We start from the raw sequence: 5,901 nt of genomic DNA, 5'->3' as shown, positions 1-5,901 counted from the left end.
CCACGTGATGACAGAATTTTTTTTTCGCTTTATCTTTAATTAATCTTTATCTTCATTTAATATAGTTTTAATCCATCTATTCAGTTTATATTATTTCTTATTCTTGTAATGATTAAATAAGAACATCTGTGTAAATGTTTGAAGTAGAATAATATTTCTATATTCCTGCCTTTATGCAGAATTGCACTTTTGAATGCCCTTATGAAAAAGTAGCATACTTCAAGTTTATTTTAAGTAAAAAAATACTTAAGTAAAGTTCAAGTATATTTTTAGGTATACTTCATGTAGCATACAAAGTATACAAATATCAGTGTTCTAGTAGTATACTTGCAAGTGTACAGATTCAATACTCCTTACTATTATTATTACCTCTTCATCGGTCGACATTTTATTCCATAACGTTACAGTTTTAATACTTTTTCATGTCAGATGATCGTGTTACATGTGTTAGTATCTGTTAGTTATGCTAACAGAAATTCTGTGCAGAAGAAGTGTACTAGCGCCCTCTACCGTATAATAATGAAAACTCGGATTCTAGTAGTATAGCTCAAATATGTTTAGAATTTTTTGTAAGTATCAGTCAAGTATACTTAAATGTAATTTTAAGTATATTTAGGAGTAGCCTACATAAAGCCCATTTCTGAGAATTTGGCTGTACTGGAGGTACTTCGGAAGTGAACGCCCTCATTCTCCTGCGGGTGACTTTTATTTTGAAACGCTGAATTCCTGTCCGTCATTTTGCCAGTAATTGTTGTTCTTGTTCTCGATTGGATACCCTTGCGCTCGCTTACAAAATCCGAATTTAGGAAAGATTTTTCGGTGTTTCCGACTTCACTAGCAAACCACCAACGAAAATTTAATTTAATAAACATGGACCAACTGGAAGACCCCGCTGGATCGGATAATAAACGAGCTATAGAGCGAAAAAGGTAGGCTCTCTCTTGTAAACAACAGCCTGTTTATCAGCGCTAGGAAGCTTCTAGTGTTTGGATCGCAGCCATTTAACCTCTAAAGAACCACTTAAATCTAGTTTATCGCTGATTAATGTCAAAGTGAGCTGGGTTAACGTCACGTTAATAAATTGTTAACATATATTACTATCAGCTTTTTAATGTTGCGCATTAGTTGTTGGGAACCGGTAGGTCATATCGTTAGACTGGTGTATCATGACCCCGAAGCTCCAGCATCATGGTATTTATTATTATATATTTTCGTTCTCATAGGTTCTCATATGTTTTCTTTCGTTTTCATAGGAGTTAAAGATGCCAAAGGAGGACTTAAGAGAGGACAAGCTTTCAACATCAGCACCGTCCATCACTTTGTTCCTCACCCAATCCCCTAAACATCAGGCACAGGTGGAAACACTCACAGCCACGTTTTGTAGATTTAGACAGTGTTCAAATACATTATCGGATTTTAATATACAATAGAACAAGCTACAATGTAATGCATTATTCTGTTAAAGTAATATGTCTCTCTCTCTTCTCCCTGACAGGCACTGGTTTAGCCAGAGTCCTCACCCCAATACTCCATTTAAGTTCAGTGGTTTCATACAGGTGTTTTGATGGGAGGTAACGAAGGAGGTGGACAAGGAGGAGAGCGATGGAGCCTCTTCGGAGTGCGGCCCATCGTGCAGAAATCCCCCACTGACCCAGGATCAGAAACCAACACACCTGGCAAGAATCTGTTATATGGAGATATTCATTTAGCTAATTATAACCTAAGATTTCTTTGTTTATCCTTTATACAATATTTGTTCAGCAACAAGATTAATTTAGTTTATTCCGTTCTGAAATTAACTATCATCGTCCATTTTTAGTAAAATTTGCATGTTCAGCGTTATCAGCATATAATCATTGATAACGTAGGGACATTTATAATATATAGCATATTTCTACTGCTTTTTCGAAGATGTCAGTAAAACTGAGAATTATTGGAGTGTGTTTAAATTCAGTGTGTTATTTTTCTTATTCTTTGTTTGCATGATTACAGGGGGATTCACGCTGCACTCATACTTTGGAGTTCAGAAGTCCAATACGATGGATGCCATGAAAACCCAAATAAATCTCACAGTTGAAGATCCCGCCAATTTCAAATCTCCCAAGATGGAGATGAGCGGCGAGGACGGAAAGAAAACATCCTGTCACAGACTCAGACACCGAGACATGAATATTCTTACTCCTTCCGGCTTCTGAACTCCACAAGTCTTGAACTCTCCTAAGCTTCCTCGCCTTTTACATACACTGTACAGCACAAAATAACTCAACCATTACTTGTCGTTTTAGGGTCTCTTGTGACAAACAACACACCAATTCATCCTGTTTCCCCATGTAACATATAGAATTTCCCTTTAAATTAGATAAGAGATGTAGAATCTCTTAGATTAGTGCCAAGCTTTATTTATAGTTGTTTTTATTTGTTTTATCCCCCCAAAAGACCATTTTTTTTTTCTTTTTTAGCATTTTGAATGTTTTTTTTTTTATTATTACTGTGTGCTATGATAAAGTGATTGCTTTTGAATATTGTGGTTTAAATCTACCACAGTAAAAACCTACAGAAAACTGCAGTCAAAATATGCATAATTATCAATAGGCTTGTGTTTTTAGGCGTGAGATACATTCATGAGATCATCTGTTTATAGTAAATCTACATTTTGTGAACCATTTTGAAAAGCTTGTGTATACATAAGTAGACCTGTTTCAACAGCCTTTTGCATTAGGTTGATGGATTTCATCAATGCATGTGTAGTAGTTCTAAAGCACATCAGCAGCGTAATGTACTGTTGCACACATCTGTTTATTGCCACAATAAAACATGCAATCCAAAAGTCAGATTTGACTAAACAGTCAGGTATGCATCTTTCCACATAGTTGAAAAATGTTTAAATGCCATTTTTGTGACTTAAATGATCTGCTTATGTAGTTCAGGCTACTAATTTATTTTATTAATTGATGACATTCGATTAACGTAGTATTTTATGTGGTGTGGTTCCCCGTGTGCAATAAGCTACAGCATTGTTTGTATCAGCATGCTGAAAGCACCTCATTTCTATCACTGGGTTTCACACTTCATTTTATTTATTTTTTTCATATAGTTTTGTTTTATTGTATGTCCCTTTATCAAATAAAGCAGTAAAGTACTTTTTACATGGTTGCTGTACATTCTAAAGCTGGGAATAATTTTACTGTTGCTGTAGTGTAGTGAAAATGCTTCGGCTTTACAATATCCCACATTTTTTAACTTGACATGTTGTTGTTTGTTTTCTGTAGTGCTTTAATCTGTTTTTATTATGTTATGTTTTGTAAGACTGAATTGGCTTTTGCATCTTAGGCCAAAGTGTATAACACCCGTCATGTGTTGTAGTACTATCACACATTTCCTGTTCATATTGCTCAGTTTGGGTATTTGATTTCTATAATAAAACGTTGCTATCAAGCATAAAAAGACATTTTGATTGTGATTGTATTTGATTTATTTTCAGAAACAATTAATGTGATACAAAAAAAAAAGACAATACGACTGTATCTGCAATTTTATATATATTCATTATATTTAAAATGAAAAGTTACAATAGGAACTTTACAAAATATCTTCTTGGAACATGATCTTTACTTAAAATCCAAATTTTTGGCATAAAAGAAAAATCAATAATTTTGACCGTTACAATTTATTGTTGGCTATTGCTACACATAGACCCGTGCAACTTCTGACTGGTTATGTGGTTCAGGGTAATATTAAAGGATATATAAAGATATAATAGAAACAGAATAAACATATAATAAGACCTGCCAAGGACCAGAAGATTTTTTATTATATATATTGTATATACAGTACAGACCAAAAGTTTGGAAACATTACTATTTTTAATGTTTTTGAAAGACGTTTCTTCTGCTCATCAAGCCTGCATGTATTTGATCAAAAAAACAGAAAAAAACAGTAATATTGTGAAATATTATTACAACTTAAAATAATAGTTTTCTATTTGAATATACTTAAAAAAAAAATATTCCTGTGATGCAAAGCTGAATTTTCAGCATCATTACTCCAGCCTTCAGTGTCACATGTAACATCCAGTCTATCACATGATTATTTAGAAATCATTCAAATATTCTGATTTATTATGAGTGTTGGAAACAGTTCTGCTGTCTAATATATATATTCTATTAATATATTTTCTTTACTATTACTTTTTATCAATTTAACACATCCTTGCTGAATAAAAGTATTGATTTTATTTAAAAAGAAGAAAAAAAGCAATAAATTACTGACCCCAAATTACTGACCAGTAGTGTATATTGTTATTACAAAATATTTATATTTTAAAAACAGCTTTTTTTTTTTTTTTTTTATTCATCAAAGTATCCTCATCACATCACAGAAGATCACATGTTCTGAAAAAATATTAAGCAGCACAGCTGTTTCCAACTTTGATAATGAATCATCATATTAGAATGATTTCTAAAGGATCATGTGATAATGATCCTAAAAATTCAGCTTTGCATCCCAGAAATAAATGATAATTTAAAGTATAATAAATTTAAAAACAATTATTTTAAATTGTAATAATATATCACAATATTATTTTTTTTTTCTGTATTTTTGATCAAATAAATGCAGGCTTGATGAGCAGAAGAAACTTTTCAAAAACATTAAAAATAGTAATGTTTCCAAACTTTTGGTCTGTACTGTATATATATATATATATATATATATATATATATATATATATATATATATATATATATATATATATATATATATATATATATTGTGTGTGTGTATATATATATTTACAAATCAACTGTCTTCATCATTATTGTGGTTTGAGATTTCCAGAATTTATATTGTAGGGATGGTCATATGTGTGTGTGTGTGTGTGTGTGTGTGTGTGTGTGTGTGTGTGTGTGTGTGTGTGTGTGTGTGTGCAGGCTCATCTGAAAAAAACTATATCATTTTTGGTAACATTTCAAAAAGTGAAACTTTCATATATTCTAGACTCATTACATGTAAAGTAAAACATGAAAAAAAAATGATGATTGATGATAAGAGCTTACAGCTCATGAGGGTAAAAAATCCAGTATCTCAAAATGTTAGAATATTTCCTAAGATTAATAAAAAAAAAACTAATAAATAAATAAAATAAAAGGATTTGAAAAACAGAAAAGTTTAAGGTATGTTCATTTATTCTCTAAATTCTGGGGTCTGGGCTCCTTTAGCACTAATGACAGCATCAGTGAGGTGTTGATATGAAAGTGATCATACTGTGGCACTATTGAGCCTTCAGCTCATCTGTATTGTTGAATCGACTGATTTCATCTTTCTCTTGAAAATATCTCATGGATTCCACATGGGGTTCAGGTCAGGCATGTTGACTGGCCAGTCAAGCCCAGTAATATCATGGTCAGCAAACCACTTGGAAGTGGTTTTGGAACTGTGGGCAGGTGCTAAAGTCCTGCTGCAAAGGGTTTGTTAGCTGATGGAAGCATAAAGTGCTCCAAAATTTCCCGGTAGATGGCTGCATTGACTTTGGACTTGATAAGACACAATGGACCAATATCAGCAGATGTCATGGCACCCCAAATCATCACTGACTTCGGAAACTACACCCTGGACTTCAAGCAGCATGGATTCTGTGCCTCTCCAGTCTTCCTCCGGACTCCAGACCCTGATTTCCAAATGAAATGCAAAATTTACTTGTATCTGATAAAAAAACTTTACAACAGTCCAGTTCTTTTTCTCCCTAGCCCAGGTAAGACTCTTCTGTTTCTGTTTCAGAAGTGGCTTGGTAGCCCCTTTCCTGAAGATGTCTTAGCTTGGTGACTCTTGATGCGCTGACTCCTGCTTCTGTCCAATCCTTGTGAAGCTCTCCCAAGTGTCTGAATTGGCTTTGCTTGACACTAT

At 33.2% G+C, this 5,901-nt stretch overlaps 1 long non-coding RNA gene across 1 annotated transcript; it reads left to right on the top strand.

Annotated features, from left to right (window-relative positions):
• Positions 1–725: 725 nt before the first annotated feature.
• On the top strand, positions 726–1,676 carry LOC127971851 (uncharacterized). The gene is made up of 3 exons (XR_008156939.1): positions 726–929; positions 1,254–1,355; positions 1,496–1,676. It is a non-coding gene; the product is annotated as an uncharacterized LOC127971851 (long non-coding RNA).
• The last annotated feature ends 4,225 nt before the right edge of the window (positions 1,677–5,901 follow it).

Source organism: Carassius gibelio, chromosome B14, assembly GCF_023724105.1.
Source record: "Carassius gibelio isolate Cgi1373 ecotype wild population from Czech Republic chromosome B14, carGib1.2-hapl.c, whole genome shotgun sequence".
Taxonomy (NCBI): Eukaryota; Metazoa; Chordata; class Actinopteri; order Cypriniformes; family Cyprinidae; genus Carassius; species Carassius gibelio.
Note: the sequence above shows the minus strand (reverse complement) of the source record. Positions and strands in the feature narration are given on the sequence as shown.